Consider the following 17436-nt stretch of genomic DNA (forward strand, 5'->3'; position numbering starts at 1 on the left):
TGGCTACCCTTAGCAATTGTTCGTATGCTGGAGAAGGGAGTTAAGTTTTTCAGTGTAGAAAAGTACAAAGCACAACAGGATAAAATCCATCACTCCAAAATGACAGCATGCTAGCATTTTGCCACATTTGCTTCAAGTCTGTTTTATATGGGGGGTTGGGGGGGTAGAGAACTTCTGATAGCAGCAACTACGAATTAAGTATTTAATGTTTACTGTGTGGTCCTCAGACTGCCTACCACCAACAAAATGCCTTTGCCAGCTTGCCAGGGTTTTGTGTTCTCACAACACTGTGAGGCAGGCGCTGAGATTCCACTTCACAGGTGCAGGGACTATGACACCTAAGCCATAAAGCTGGAAGGCAGTGGGGCAGCAGCAGTCTAGCCCCACGTACTGTCTCCCAGAGATCTGGGTTTGAGGAGTGAACAAATAAAGATGAAGTCAGCCTGCTCTTGAAGCATAAGTTCCATTCAGTCTCCCTCAGAGACAATTCCCATCTCAAATTCACCATGCATCCCTCCAGCCTATGGTCTATATTCACTAACAGAATTGTTTCACAGGGTTTGTGTTTCTATAAATGCTATCATACTACACCTTCACTCTGCAACTTGATCAATGTATCTTTACTTTCCCATGTTGATATATATGAGTGGGGCTGTCCTTTCAATTGCCATGTATTATGCATCACACAAATATATCATTCCTGTTACTCCAAGAACACTGGGGCACCTGGCTGGCTCAGGTGGAGAAGCATGTGACTCTTGACCTTGGGGTCCCGCATTCAATTCCCACACTAAGTACAGATTACTTAAATTAAAAAACAAACAAACAACAACAAAAAAAAACCTTTACTCTAAGACAGAAATAATGAAAAGTTTCTGAAAACTTAGAAGGCTGGCATAACTCTTATACCAAAACCAGAAAAAATGAGTCCAAAAAAGAGCTATGGATCATAAGCACTAAAAAAAACTATAAATAATATTACAAAACAGAAGTAAATCAAACCCAGACATTACTACACTAAAATAAGATACCAAAGAGGGTCTACCCCAAAATTATGATTCAATATCAGGGCCTCTATTAATGTTACATCACCATGTTAACACATTACAGGAGATTTCTGATGAAGGTGGTCAAATTCTTTTAAAAGAATAAAGTTAGCTATATCACCTAATTCAAAGCAGTTCTCCAGGCCCAGAAATGAAAAGGAAACAGCAATTGGCCTCATAGGGCAGAGATTGCCAGGGGCAGAACTCCACACTTCCAGAGCTGGGCTTGGCAGATGGAATATAGAGCCAAAGTGCGAAGCAAGAGCCTCCTGGCTCCCCACACGGAGCCTACAGCAGGTAAGAAGGGCATGGAGAGTGGCTGGCTAGAGTGGCTTGAGGCACAACGTAGACACCACTGCCTCTGCTGTAATCTGGGCCCCAATGCTTACCAACTGTGCAGATGACAACACCCTCTCATCCACACTCCACGTGCTGCGGACAGAGGACCAACTGATTTCATAGGATAGTTCTAAACGTGGAAGAGGAAAAGCAGGCATCACCCAGAGCAGACCAGAATGTCTACTGTCACTGTGCCTTCATCATCTAAGCCAGTGGCAAGCACAAGGCAGGGTCCTCAGCAAATAGCCACCAGAAGACCGGTGAGACAGAATCACTCTTGAGAAATCTGCCTCGGAGGCTGTGATGCCTCAAATCCTGAGCCAAGAAATTGATGTAAAAATGGGTCCCGAATGAATGATGCTGATAGGGCCCTGCAAAGGCAAGCTGGAAACCACTCAGGGAGAGTGTCTACAGCCCAGAGTATGAGTGGAAGACCTCCCTGCTGAAGTGAACTATACGACAGAGATTACACAGCACACAAACCTGTCACCAATAGGGAAGAACACCCAAGGAGCTAGGCATAGCATAATATGGAAGAGTGTCCTTCCACAGAATAAGAAAATGAAATTAATTTTCTCATAATTTACAGGTTTGGAAAAGAAAAATGGGCAACGAAATTAAAATAGCTGAGTTGAATATAGCAGAATAACCACAGCTACATATAAGTTAATAAATTAGAAGATAAATGTGAACAAATTACCAAAGCATACAGCTGATAAAAAGATGAAAAATATTTAAGAGGGATTAAGAGATACAACATGTATGTTTCATTCTTTCAAAAATTTATAGAGTGCCTATGATGTGCCAAACACTGAAATCTTATGTGCTGGGGTTATAGCACTGAACAAAAGAGGATTAAAAACATTCTGCCATCATAGCTAATGCAAAAAGACAAGAAGAATAGGAAATACAAGTATACAGATTGGGAAGAAAGATATAAAACTTATGTTCACAGATGACATGATCATCTCTGCAGAAAATCTAAAAAAAATCAGAAAAGTTCCTGGAACTAATAAGTATTCATAGCGAGGTTATAGGATACCATGCTAATATACAAAAGCTAATCACTTCCCTACACACCAGCACTAAACAAGTAGAATTTGAAATTAAAGGGGCGCCTGGGTGGCTCAGTGGGTTAAGCCTCTGCCTTTCGCTCAGGTCATGATCCCAGCGTCCTGGGATCGAGCCCCGCATCGGGCTCTCTGCTTGGCGGGGAGCCTGCTTCCTCCTCTCTCTCTCTCTTTATGCCTGCCTCTCTCCCTACTTGTGATCTCTGTCCGTCAAATAAATAAATAAAATCTTAAAAAAAAAAAAAAGAAATTAAAACCACCACTCACATTAGCACTCCAAAAAATTACATACTCAGAAACAGATCTAACAAAATATGTACAAGACCTATAGAAGAAAAACTACAAAACTCTGATAAATAAAATTAAAGAACCAAATAAATCCACGCTCATGGATAGGAGGACTCAGTATTAGCAAGATATCAGTTCTTCCCAACTTGATCTATAGGTTAAATGCAATCCCACTCAAAATCCCAGGAAGTTCTTTTGTGGATATCAGCAAACTGATTCTCAAGTTTATATGGGGAAACAAAAGACTCAGAATAGCCAACAGAGTATTGAAGGAGAGTAACAAAGTTGAAGAACTGACACTACCTGACTTCTAGGTTTACTATGAAGAAGGTACTCTAACAAAGGTAGTGTCACATTGGCAAAATTAAAAGATAAATGTTCAACAGAATAGAAAGACCAGAAATAAACCCTTATAAATATAGTGAATCAATCTTTGACAAAAGAGGAAAGACAATACAAGAAGCCAAGACAGCCTTTCTACAAATGGGGCTGGAACAACAGGACATCCACATGCCAAAAAAATAAGTGAATCTAGGGACGCCTGGGTGGCTCAGTTTGTTGGGCATCCGACTCTTGATATCTGCTTAGGTCATGATCTCAGGGTCCTGGGATCAAGTCCCAGGTCAGGCTCCATGCTCTGGGAGGAGTCTGCTTGTCTCCCTCTCCCTCTGCTCTCCCCCAACGCCCTCTATCTCTTGCTCTCTCAAATAAATAAATCGTTTTAAAAAATGAATCTAGGGACACCTGGGTGACTCAGTTGATTAAGCTCCTGCCTAAGGCTCAGGTCAGGACCCCAGGGTCCCGGGATCGAGTCCTTTATCAGGCTCCTTGCTCAGCGGGGAGCCGGCTTCTCCCTCTGCCTGCTGCTCCCCGTTTGTGCTTTCTCTCTCTCTCTCTCCTTCTGACAAATAAATAAAATCTTTTTAAAAAATGAACCTAGACACAGACCTTACAACCTTCACAGAAATTAACCCCAAATGGATCATAGCCCTAAATATGAAACTAAAAAACTACAAAACTTCTAGAAGATAACACAAAAGAAAACCTAGATGACCATGAGTTTGGCAGTGACCTTTCATATATGACACTAAAGGCACAATCCATGAAAGAAATAATTGATAAGCTGTGCTTCATTTAAAAAAGTATCTTCTGGGGGGCGCCCCGGTGCTCAGTGGGTTAAAGCCTCTACCTTCGGCTCGGGTCTTGATCCCAGGGTCCTGGGATTGAGTCCTGTATTGGGCTCCTTGCTCAGTGGAGAACTCTGCTTCTCCCTCTACCCTTTCCCCATGCTCGTGATCTCATTCTTTCTCTCAAGTAAATAAATAAAATCTTTATTAAAAAAAAAAAAAAGAAAGAAAGGAAGGAAGGAAGAAAGGAGCTATCAAGCCATGAAAAGACATGGAAGAACTTTAAAAGCATATTATTTAAGAAAAAACTACACACTGCATGATTCCAACTCTACGACATTCTAGAAAAGGCAAAAAAACAATAGAAACAGTAAAAAGATCAATAGTTGCTAGGAGAGAGGGATGAAAAGGCAGAACAGAGGATTTTTATAGCAGAGGAACTACTCTGTATGTTACTGCAATGATGGATACCTGTCATTACACATTTGTCCAAAACCACAGAATGTACAACAAGTGAACCCTGATGTAAACTATGAGCTTTGGGGATTATGCCATACCTCGTAAGTTGTGCAAAGGTACCACTCTGGGGGAGAATGTTGAACAGAGGAGACACTAAGCTTATGTGGGGGCAGAGGATATACAGGAAATCTCTGAACCTTCCCCTCAGTCTTGCTGTGAATCTAAAACTTCTCCAAAAAAGTTAATCTTGCCCATCCAAAAGAATTTAAAGCAGAGACTCAAACATATTTGTACTCCAACAAAGACAGCAGCATTATTCATAATACCTAAAAGATGGAAGCAATCCAAGTGTCCATCAACAGAGGAATGGACCAACAAAATATGGTATATACATACAAAAGAAATTACAGCCTTAGAGAGTAATAAATTCCTACATGCTACAACATGGATGCACCTTGAAAACATTATGCTAGGTGAAAGAAGCCAGTTGCAAAAGGACAAAATACTATATGATTCCACCTATATGAAGTACCTAGAGTAATCAAGTTCATAGAAACAAAAAGTAGAATGCTGGTTGTAAGAGAACCGGAGGAGGAATGGAGAGTTAGTGTTTAATGAGGACAGAATTTCAGTTTGGGAAGATGAAAAGGTTCTGCAGATGGATGGTGGTAATGCTTACACAGTAGTGTAAATGTACTTAATACCACTGAACTGCACACCTAAAAATGGTTAAAATTGTAAATTTCATGTTATGTATATGTTGCCATCAAAAAAGAAATGATACTCTGCCCCCAGGGAGCTTTCATTCCAATGGAGTTCTGGGAGAGACTAAAGAAGATGGGGGAAAGGCAATTTCAAAGGCGTACTGATGGAAATTTTTCCAGAGATGAAAGGAAATCATGTATTCAGATTCAAAGAGCACCCAGGGTTCTGAGCAAGATAAATTTATTTAGATACATCATGTTGAAACCAAAGAACATGAAGGATAAAAAGAAAATCTTAAAACCCATAAAGAATAAGCTAACTGACAGACTTCAGCATGAGAAACAATAGCTCAGACCCTTGTTTGCCTCAACAGAGAGGTGTACATGGTGGAGTCTGTTAAGTGTTAAGGGAAAATAATTTTCCATTGAAATTATCGTTCAAGGGTGCCTGGGTGGCTTAGTCATCTGCCTTCAGCTCAGGTCACAATCCCAGAGTCCTGGGATCAAGCCCCGCATCTGGCTCCCCGCTTGGCAAGAAGCCTACTTCTCCCTTTCCCTCTGCCCCTGCTCATGTTCCCTCTATCCCTGTCTCTCTCTAATAAATAAATAAGTTATCTTTTTTTAAAAAAGGAAATTAGAGGGACACCTGGGTGGCTCAGTCATTAAGCGTCTGTCTTTGGCTCAGGTCATGATCCTGGGGTCCTGGGATCGAGCCCCACATCAGGCTCCCTGTTCCGCGGGAAACCTGCTTCTCCCTCTCCCTCTGCCCCTGCTTGGGTTCCCTCTCTAGCTGTGTTTCTGTCAACGAAATAAATAAAACCTTAAAAAAAATTATAATTAAAAAAAAGAAATTATCATTCAAATGTGAGGTCAAATATATTTTCAGACACACCAAGACAAAGGGAGTTTAATATACAGATCCCTTTAACAAAAGAAATGCTGAAAGCAGCACAGTAGCAGGAACATAAACCCAGAAGAACAGGATGCAAAAAGTAAGGAGAGAGTGGTCATTCTAAAAACAATTTTTAGGGGCGCCTGGGTGGCTTAGTGGGTTGAGCCTCTGCCTTCGGCTCAGGTCATTGTCTCGAGATCCTGGGATAGAGCCCCGCATCGGGCTCTCTGCTCAGCAGGGAGCCTGCTTCTCCCTCTCTCTCTCTGCCTGCCTCTCTGCCTACTTGTGATCTCTGTCAAATAAATAAATAAAATCTTTAAAGAATAAAAAATAAATAAATAAAAACAATTTTTATCAATTTTTTTTAAAGATTTTATTTATTTATTTGACAGAGAGAGATCACAAGTAGGCAGAGAGGCAAGCAGAGAGAGTGAGAGGGAAGCAGGCTCCCTGCCGAGCAGAGAGCCCGATGCGGGACTCGATCCCAGGACCCTGAGATCATGACCTGAGCCGAAGGCAGTGGCCTAAACCACTGAGCCACCCAGGCGCCCCTATCAATTTTTATATTTAAAAAGAACGTGAGGCTCCCTTTCTCACATTCATCTATACTCCTTCTAGAAATCCCAATTAAAATGACAGTAAAGGAATTACAAAACCAGTGTGAATCCACATGGACAAAGGCAACAGAGGAGCAGGAGCTGGAGTTGGGGAGCTCACAAGAGGAACCAAAGCAGCCTCAGAGGCATGCTGTGCTGAGAGGGAGCTTTCTTGGTCAAAAACATTCTCCCTGTCAAAATGTCTTTCAATAACGGAAAGTAGCATGTGATCACTGTAAGAAGGAAAGAAAACACCAAAACAGTGACAAATGAAAAAGATGGAGGGTAAAACAAAAATTAGCTGCTGAGAGCTACCGGTGGCTTTCCAAGGGGAGCAAGTGTGGAGAGTTTAAGCATTTGTAATCTCTGCTGTTTGTAATAAACTCTAAAGTATTATGTAATTAACTCTTTACATTTCACAGAATACATTTAACATGACCTGACAAACTGGACAGCTGGGACGGCTGGGCACCTCTTCAGGGACACATGGAATAGAGGAGGAGGGAAGGGGCACCGCTCTCAGAAAAAGGGGGAAGGTTACGCAGAAAACAACAATCACCATTCAAAACTATTTACTGAATACCAGACCAGCAGCAGCAAATAAAGCACATTTCTTATTCTTATGGAGCTAATATTCTAGCGGAGAGATTTCACAATACAGATATAGAAGTTAGGGAAAAGAGGAAGGAGAAAGATGGGGGGAAGGGCAGAAGATGGCAGGAAGAATGTCCTTCCTTGACCAGAGAGCTAAGCAGGTCACAATTCCAGAGTCCAAAGCTCATTTGCACCCCGCCCCCCCACCGCACCCACTCCCAATTGCTTGCATGTTCGGCTGCAGCCCGCTGGGTTTATTCTGTGAATCCAACTGAGCAGAGAGACACAGTGGAGAGGTCTTAATGCTGGGGCAACAATGAAGCCTCAGGACAGTCACCAGAACCAAGCCAGAAGAGGGACCAAGCTCTTGAGTCACTCGTCTAAGGGCAGAAGAGAGACTTAACTGGAAAACCCAAGTATATAAATAAGATTTTCATGGATATATGCACCTCCCTCAATGTTCCCTTGTCTTCTAACATGTCGCACTCACCCACCTGGAATGTATTTTGGTCCTGCCTTCACTGGATGACAAGACCTCCATTCAGCCTCCTATCAAAGAACTCTATGTGAAGAACAATGAAATCAGAATAGTTTACCATAAAGCAACAGTTGAGGGCACCAGCCACTCCATGACTCCATCATAAGAATTACCTTATGAAAGAGATTATACAGAATTCAGAATTTAGAATATACAGGAAAAGTTTCGTTTCTCCTGCAGAAATGCATGGAGGACAGTAAGGACTTTAAAACTGACCTGTTTCTCGTTTTGTTTTGGCTGCAAAGAAGCTTAGAGCCAGAGGCAGGTCTCTGTATTATCCTCAGGCCTACCTGTCGCTGCTGCTTCTCTCCCTATGGTATCTTCCTTGGTCCCATTACTGGTTTTTACTCTATATATTCTAAATGTAATAGGTCAAATCTTTGGGCCCCTCATACACTGCTAGTGGGGATGAAAAATGGCATAGCTGCTGTAGAAAACAGTCCAGCAGATCCTCAAAAAGTTAAACATACAGTTCCCATGACCCAGCAATTCCAATCCTAGGTATCTACCCAAGAGAGAATTGAAAACATGTATTCATACAAAAACTTGTACAAGAATCTTCATAGCAAGTGCGCCTGGGTGGCTCAGTTGGTGAAGCATCTTCCTTCAGCTCAGGTCATGATCCTGGGGTCCTGGGATCAAGTCCCGTGTTGGGCTCCCTGCTCAACAGAGAGCCTACTTCTCCCTCTCCCTCTGCCCCTCCTCCTGACTCATGCTCTAATAAATAAAATCTTTAAAAAAAAAAATCTTCACAGCAGCACTACTCATAAAAGCAAAAAACAACCCAAATATCCAGCAACTGATAAACTGATAAAAGAAATGTGCTCTGCCGATACATTGTTAATACTTAGCCACAAAAAGTAATGAACTCCTGAATGTGGAGTGAGAGAAGCCAGTCACAAAAGGCCACATATCATAGGATTCTGTTTCTATGAAATGTCCAGAACAGGCACATCTGCAGAGACATAAAAGTACACGGGGGCTGCCAGGAGCTGGGGGATGAGAGGGAACAGGGAGGGACTGCTAATGAGTATGGGCCTTCATAGTAGGATGATGAAAATATTCAAGAATTAGACAGTGGTGATGGTTGTGTAACACTGAGAACATACTGAGCAAACAAAAAAGCAAAAAAGCCCCACTGAAATATAAACCTTAAAATGGCTTAAATGCTGAATTTTATGGTATGTGAATTTTATCTCAATTTTCTAAATATCAAATTTTTGTTGAATGGTAAAGATATTAAACATTAAGTTGTACTGCTCACTTACCTGTAAAATATTTTCCTATTTTCCTTCTAAAATATACTTAAAGCATTAAGGATAATTCACTGAATAGAGCAGTGGCATCTGCTACAAAAACGGTAAGTGCAGATAACATGCAATACCAGCCCTGCCCCAGCCCTGCCCCAGCCCCACAAAGACTGGAGTTTAGATTAGGGACAGGGCACATCAGGGAGTCACAACCCACGGGGGAGGGGCGCTCAAAGCAGCTAGTTTCCATGGAAGTCCAGCAGTTAATTCTAAGAGGCAGCCAGACCTACCAGGACTCAGGGGGAGACCCCTACTGAGACTGACAGTGGGGTCCTGACCAATCAGCCTTCAATGAAGCCCCCCACCCACAGACCTTCTGTCAGCTTCTGGACCTCCATCTTAACAACAGGCCCTCGCTGAAGAGGGCAATCAGGCGTTGGAGAAACCTCACTGTGAAAAACAAGAATTTTATTTATTTATTTATGGGTTTTTGGGTTTTTTTGTTTTTTTTGTTTTTTTTTTTAGAAACAAGAATTTTAAAAAGAAAACTAGGAACTCAGAGGAACACATAACGCTGGGAAGGAGAGAAACCTCAACGTATATTCCCTTGGTAGTTAAATCAGACTCCCTCCTTCCCACTTAAGTACACTCTGTCTACCTCTCGCTACACTGTGGCCTCTAAGGAGGTGAGTGAGACAGCTCAGGAATGAAGTGGTAGAGAGATCTGTACACTCTACTTTTTAATTCTGAAGCATGAGAATATATTATCTAAGTTCTTCTTTAAATTTTAAAGGAACACTATGAAAATGTAAAAATATTTCCAAAATAGTTAAAAATTATAGCACTCTCTATAGTCGCATTCCACAACTGCTGAGGGTACAAAAAGAGACAAGACATCCTACAGTCTTGCCAAAAGGAGGAGGAAGGACAGAAGGAGGGAGACAGGAAGGGAGAAGGGAGGAGAAGAAAGGAGAGGGAGCAGGGAGGGAGTAGAAGAGGGGAAGGAGGAAAGCAGGCACAGGGAAGAGTAAGGATGAAAGAAAAGAGGCAGAGAAAGGAAAGAAGAAACATAGGAGAGAAAAAGAAAATCTGAAGATTATCCTGACAATACATCCACATGATAAGAGTTCCAAAAAGAAACAGAAGACTTTAAAATTATGAAAGAGCTCTGAACAGTTTCCCAAAGAAGACATGCAGATGGCCAATAGGTACTTAAAAAGATCCTCAACATCCATCATCATCAGGGAAATGCAAATCAAATCCAGTCACCTTACCACCCCCACCACCGTCAGGATGACCCTCATCAAAGAGACAAGAAACAGGTGTTGGCCAGGACCTGGAGAAAAGGGACCCTCGTGCCCTGTTGGTGGGAAGGTAAGTGGGTGCAGCCACTATGAAAACAGTACAGAGGTTCCTCAAAAAACTGGGCAGCTCAGTTGGTTGAGCATCTGACTCTTGGTTTCAGCTCAGGTCATGATCTCATAGGTTGTGAGTTCAAGTCCCATGTCAGGCTCTATGTTCAGTCAGGACTCTGCCTGGGGATGCTCTTCCTCTGCCCCACCCCCCACTCATACGCTCATGCACCCATGTTCTACCTCTCTAAGTAAATCTTTAAAAAAAAATTAAAAACAGGGGCGCCTGGGTGGCTCAGTGGGTTGAGCCTCTGCCTTCGGCTCGGGTCATAATCCCAGGGTCCTCGGATCGAGCCCCGCATCGGGCTCTCTGCTCCACGGGGAACCTGCTTCCTCCTCTCTCTCTGCCTGCCTCTCTGCCTAGTTGTGATTTCTCTCTGTCAAATAAATAAAAAATATATAAAAAAAATTAAAAACAGAAATACCATATGATCCACCAACCCCACTTCTAAGCATTTTTCTGAAAGAAACAAAATTGCTATCTCAAAGAAATATCTGCATCCCTTTGTTTTCTGCAGCATTATTTATGCCAAGGCATGAAGACAACCGCTGTGGGGCGCCTTGGTGGCTCAGTGGGTTAATACTAGGCCTTTGGCCCAGGTCATGATCTCATGGTCCTGGGATCAAGCCTTGCATCAGGCTCTCTGCTCAGCAGGAAGCCTGCTTCCCCCTCTCTCTCTGCCTGCCTCTCTGCTTACTTGTTATCTCTATCCATCAAATAAATAAAATCTTAAAAAAAAAAACAAAAAACAGACAACTACTGTGTCCACCAGTGGATGGGTGAAGAAAATACGGCAGATACGTGCAATGGAATATTACTCAACCAATTAAAAAAAAAAAAAAAAGAAAAGGAAATTCTGCCATTTGCAACCCAGAAGACATTATGTTAACTGAAATAAGCTAGACGACAAAGGCAAATACTGCATGGTCCCACCTATATATGGAATCTAAAGAGGAATAAAAGAAGACAAAGTCAAGCTCATAAAAAACGTAGAACAGTAGATGCCAGGGGCTGGGGGAAATGCAAGGACAATGGCCAAAGAACACAAACTTTCATTCATAAGTTCTAAAGATAAAATATACAGCATGGTGACTAGAGTTAATAATACTGTATCATACTTGAAATTTGCTAAGAAAGCAAATCTTTTTTTTTTAAGATTTTATTTATTTATTTGACACAGAGAGAGAGAGATCACAAGTAGACAGAGAGGCAGACAGAGAGAGACGGAGAATCAGGCTCCCTGCTGAGCAGAGAGCCCGATGCAGAACTCGATCCCAGGATCCTGGGATTATGACCTGAGCGAAGGCAAAGGCTTTAACCCACTGAGACACCCAGGCTCCTGCTAAGAAAGCAAATCTTAAGCATACTTACCACACAGAGTTTATACTATACACTTGAAATTAGTGTTAACACCGTATGTAAGCTACACCAGAATTAATTTTTTTTTTTTAAAAGGTTACTGAGGCATCTGGGAGGCTCAGTCATTAAGTATCTGTCTTCGGCTCAGGTCATGATCCCGAAGTCCTGGCATTGGGCCCTGTATTGGGCTCCCAGCTCAGCAGGAAGCCTGCTTCTCCCTCTCCCACTCCCCCTGCTTGTGTTCCCTCTCTTGCTCTCTATCAAATAAATAAAATATCTTTTAAAAAAATAAAAATAGGGGCGCCTGGGTGGCTCGGTGGGTTAAAGCCTCTGCCTTCGGCCCAGTCGTGATCTCAGGGTCCTGGAATCGAGCCCCGCTTTGGGCTCTCTGCTCAGAGGGGAGCCTGCTTCCCTTCCTCTCTCTCTGCCTGTCTCTCTGCCTACTCGTGATCTCTGTCAAATAAATAAACAAAATCTTTAAAAAATAAATAAATAAAAGGTTACTGGGGGAGTGCCTGGGTGGCTAAGTTGGTTAAGCATCTGCCTTCAACTCAGGTCATGATCCCAGGGTTCTGGGATCGAGACTGAGTTGGGCTCTCTGCTCCCCAGGGAGACTGCTTCTCCCTCTCCCACTTCCCCTGCTTGTGTTCTCTCTCTCTCTCTCTCATTCTGTCAAATAAATAAAACATTTTAAAAACATAAAAATAAAGATTTTATTTATTTATTGAGAGAGAGAGAGAGAGCAGCATGAAAGTGGGGGGAAAGTCAAGGGGAGAGAGAGAATCTCAAGCAGACTACACGCCAAGCACCAAGCCGGATTGGGAGCTCGATCCCAGGACCCTGAGATCATGACCTCAGCCAAAATCAAGAGTGAGACACTTAACTGACTGATCCACCCAGGCACCACCCCCATTTTTTTTTTTAATCTTGACAATAAGGGTGCCCACGTCCCTGCTCAGCAGGGAGTCTGCTTCTCTCTTTGTGTTCTCTCTCAAATGAAGAAAATCTTAAAAAGATTTTTTTTAATTATGAAAGAAATAACTCAAAATGTCCCAGAATCAGAAAGTCAAAAAGACCCATCAAGTGTCAGCATAAAAAATGCAAAGGAGACCCACCTGGTTTGGGGTGGGGGTGGGGAAACAACAGGTCACATGTGAAGACTGAGAGACCCAGAAAGCACCAGCTTCCCTAAAAGAGAAAATTCACATGGAAAACCCAAAAATACTGAAGCAATGCATTCATATTTTTGAGAAAATTATTTTGAATCCAAATTATATACCTTGCCAAGCTATCAACCAATATAAGAAAATGGTTTTGGCATGCTAAGTCTCAAAAAATGTTGCCTCCCACACATTCTAAGATAACCAACAGAAGATATATCACCAAAACATGAAAGTAAATCATAAAAGACACGATACCCAAGAAATGGGGGGGGGGGGGTCCACCTCAGAAGATAAGAATGGGCAGCTATGGGGCGCCTGGACGGTGCAGTCATTTAAGCATCCAACTCTTGGTTTCAGCTCAGGTCTCAACTCAGGGTCAGGGAGATCAATCCCGCCTCAAACTCCGTGCTCAACACAGAGTCTGCTTGAGTTTCTTTCTCTTTCTTCCTCTGCCCCTCCCTCCTCTGTCACTAAAATAAATAAACTAATCTTTTAAAAAAAGGAAAAAATAAAAAATAAAAAATAATGTGCAGCTGTGCCACAGGCCTATGGAGGAGTCCAGTCTGCAGCAGGAAGACAAACAGCTCCAAGGTCACCAAGAGAAAAACATGCAAGTGACAGAGTGTAACTGACCATCACAAAAGGCTTTTTAAACGGTTCATGTAGAAAACCTGGGACTGAATTACCAATAGATGCATGGAAAACTAAGAAAACAGAAAAACAACATGATTATTTCCACTAGGAAAACAACAAGTCATATAAGAAAATAAATATTATCACTCACAGTGTATGATTTAGCTGAACAATATAATAGCTGGTAAATATTCATTTAAACCAGAAATTGTTATAAAACTGTGGTGGATTAAAGACAGTCAAAAATTCTCTCTCACTCCACCCCAACAAAGAAATGTCTAGGTTTCCACACTCTTTCATCTGGCCTGGGCCTGTGACTGCTTTTCCTGAGAGAACATGACAAAAGCGATGCCACACCAGGGCCAGCCAATCCCTTGAAAGGACTGGCAGGGCTCACCTCCTTCCACCATGCTGTGAGGAAGCCCAAGCAGCTTCATGGCTTCTGGAGAGAACTGAGGCCTGCAGTCAGCCAACAGCCAATACCAGCGTGCCAGCCAAATGAATGAAACAGACCCTAGAGCAGAAACAAGATAACTGTGGCATACTATGTCCAGAATGCAAAACCAGTAAATGCTATGTTTTCAGCCACTGAGTTCTGTAATAGCTTATTACGTAGAAAGAGAGGACCAGGGGTGCCTGGGTGGCTCAGTGGGTTAAAGCCTCTGCCTTTGGCTCAGGTCATGATCCCAGGGTCCTGGGATCAAGCCCCACGTCGGGCTCTCTGCTCCGCAGGGAGCCTGCTTCCTCCTCTCTCTCTGCCTGCCTCTCTGCCTAGTTGTGATTTCTCTCTGTCAAATAAATAAAATATTAAAAAAAAAAAAAAAAGAAAGAGAGGACCAAAATACCACAATGTTGGGAGGAAGCAGGGAAGGTGAAGCAGGAGGACAGGGGAATAAGAAAGTTAAATCCTTATCTCCCAATGATGAACATGACACACAATATATATAAATCAGAAAGTTCTCGGGGCACCTGGGTGGCTCAGTGGGTTAAAGCCTCTGCCTTCAGCTCAGGTCATGATCTCAGGGCTCTGGGATCGAGCCCCACATGGGGCTCTCTGCTCAGCAAGGAGCCTGCTTCCTCCTCTCTCTCTGCCTACTTGTGATCTCTGTCAAATAAATAAATAAAATCTTTTTTTTTATAAATAAAATCTTAAAAAAAAAAGAAAGTTCTCAAGTCAGCAAAATAAGCAAGTCATTTTTCTAAAGTACAGATAGATACAAGAAATAGCTAAAAGAGTAGGTTGGGGCGCCTGGGTGGCTCAGTGGGTTAAAGCCTCTGCCTTTGGCTCAGGTCATGATCTCAAGATCCTGGGATCAAGCCCCGCATCGGGCTCTCTGCTCAGCAGGGAGCCTGCTTCCCTTCCTCTCTCTCTGCCTGCCTCTCTGCCTACTTGTGATCTCTTTCTCTGTCAAATAAATAAATAAAATCTTAAAAAAAAAAAAAAAAGTAGGGCAGCTGCCTCCTAGAATAGGGAAGCAGAGTGAGCAAAGCAGAGGACGGTTATCTTTTGTTACGACCCTCACAGAACATACTGTTTTTAGGGTAAATGGTTCAGTTTGATAAAGGAAAAGATAAATCAAAAATATCCATAAACATTTTGGTTGGTGAGGTTATGATTATGTTTCCATTATCTGTTATCAAACAAATTTTTCACAGAATGTATTTTTTGATAATTAAGCTTTCCATTTTGCCTTAACGATGTCAATAATTTGTACATCCTTGAAAATAAAGATTTCTATAGAATCTAGGCTGGGACTTACAACTCAGTTTCTGTACATCATACTCTGCCCATCACTCCTGTGCCTGAAACTCACAAAAGGAGGGGAGAGGTGAGGTGGTGCCAGGATTTGGGCAGCTACAAATAATCAGCTCCAAGATCTCAGCCAATAGCAGAGAACAAGAAAAGTAGTTGGTGAAGACTAAGGGAAGCAGCAATGGCCTCTACGAGTAAAGGACAGTCCACAAAGAGGCTCAACCAAGAACAGAAGCCAGGCTTGAGAGGCCACCAGCTCCACTCCAACACAAGGAGCACACTTGGTGTGTGAAACCAGTGTTCTTTATGCTTGGCCCCAAGGAGTCACCTTGAGAGTCCTGTAGAGGCAGAATGTAAAGAACAAGTTCCTATTAAAACATATGTTCATTTTTCAAATATCATATGATCTCCCTGATATGAGGACGTGGAGATGCAACATGGGGGGTTAGGGGGATAGGAGAAAAATAAATGAAACAAGATGGGATTGGGAGGAAGACAAACCATAAGTGACTCTTAATCTCACAAAACAAACTGGGGGTTGCTGGGGGGAGGTGGGGTTGGGAGAGGGGGAGGGCGGTTATGGACATTGGGGAGGGTATATGCTATGGTGAGTGCTGTGAAGTGTGTAAACCTGGCAATTCACAGACCTGTACCCCTGGGGATAAAAATACATTATATGTTTATAAAAAAATAAGAAATAAAAAAATAGGAATGATGCGCGAAAAAAAAAATACGCTCATTTTTAATGGGCCATCAAGACACAGATATCTTATATCTCAGAAGTTTTATCAACCAACAAAAATAATCAGGGGTCCTCTCCAAGGGAAGTAGAGAGGGTAATCATCAGTGAGGTCTTCTGTTACTCTCTGTTCAGAACCAGGAGGTCGCCTGCAATGACACTGCACTCAACCACAGCAGGGGCCTGAAAGTGGGGCACTGGGTGCGCCACCCTGCTTCGGCCTGTTACCAATATAATCTGCTAATTCACACAGATTCCTAAAGCAGCCAGGAGCATTCTGGTATCTGAGAAATGCACAGGAGCTTAGCCTCCAAAGGCAGGACAAACAAGAATCACTATATATATTTTTTTTTTCAAAGAAGTTGAATTTTAATTTTTAAGCAGTTGAATTTAAAAAAAACAAATACCCTTTTATACAAATTTCAGAACTAAACAGAAAGAACCCAATAAACTGTTAGAATGATGCATAATCCCAACTCATGTTCCACAGATAAAGTATATAATTTCGGGGCATCTGGGTGGCTCAGTGGGTTGGGCCTCTGCCTTCAGCCCAGGTCATGATCTCAGGGTCCTGGGATGGAGCCCCGCATCAGGCTCTCTGCTCAGCAGGGAGCCTGCTTCCCCCCTCTCTCTGCCTGCCGCTCTGCCTACTTGTGATCTCTCTCTCTGTCAAATAAATAAAAAGTTTTATTTAAAGTATATAATTTCAAATACAGAACAAGAGAGAAAGACCTAACATGCAACTTTCATTCTGGCTACTGCTGCTGCCAACGAAACACGCTTTTTCCTCCACCTAGGGAAGACCAGGCTGTCTGAAGTCAGACAGCTAGTCCGTGTTCTAGAGCCAGCTCATGCCTCCACCTCAGATCATTACATGGAAGAATCTGAAGAGATGAGAGTAAAGGGGCCTCATCACCAGACCCCAGACAGTGCTCAGCAACATCCCAGTCACACAGACCAAAACCGGAGCACTTCTAAGTCAGACGCAGGCTCTCCTTATCACCCATGTATCCAAAGTGTGCTGCAGCTCTCTGATCTGGCCACGGGGACAGCAGTCATACCTCAACAGGCAATAGTACGTTCAGCTCAAATACACTGGGCACTTATAGGTGCAACATGATTCTAGGGTTACAGAAGGGAACTAGAGACCAGTGTCCTGCCTCAAGAAGCTTCCACTCAAGAGGGGAGGCCAGGTGGGATACAATAAACAAGGTAATGACTATGGTGGATAAAAACAGTCAGAGGGGATCAGGGGAGCACACACGGAGCAAGTTCAAATGGGGGAGCAATGTGGGCTTCACTGAGAAACTGACATTTGAGCAAAGAAATTAAAAAAAATTTTTTAAGATTCCTTAATAGGCTTTTCTCTGTTTCTGAGCCCTGAAACTGAAGTAAATATAAATGCTTACAAAAGAATATTTTGTCTAGACAGTAAATTGTACTTCTAGCCATCCAGGGTTGTCAGACAAAAAC

General features: G+C 42.6%; 1 protein-coding gene across 6 annotated transcripts in view; it reads right to left on the reverse strand.

Annotated features, from left to right (window-relative positions):
- NSD2 (nuclear receptor binding SET domain protein 2) overlaps nucleotides 1-17436 on the reverse strand; it is a 96567-nt gene that overhangs the window by 70250 nt on the left and 8881 nt on the right. For 3 of the 6 annotated variants that reach the window (XM_045997584.1, XM_045997587.1, XM_045997589.1), the window contains exon 2: nucleotides 12791-12863. The exons of 2 other annotated variants lie outside the window; for them this stretch is intronic. The gene's annotated coding sequence lies outside the window, so the exon portion shown is untranslated. Of the gene's footprint in view, nucleotides 1-12790; nucleotides 12864-13868; nucleotides 14009-17436 lie in introns of those variants that run through there. One more of the 6 variants, XM_045997586.1, reaches the window with a different exon arrangement.

This window comes from Meles meles, chromosome 2, assembly GCF_922984935.1.
Source record: "Meles meles chromosome 2, mMelMel3.1 paternal haplotype, whole genome shotgun sequence".
Lineage (NCBI taxonomy): Eukaryota > Metazoa > Chordata > Mammalia > Carnivora > Mustelidae > Meles > Meles meles.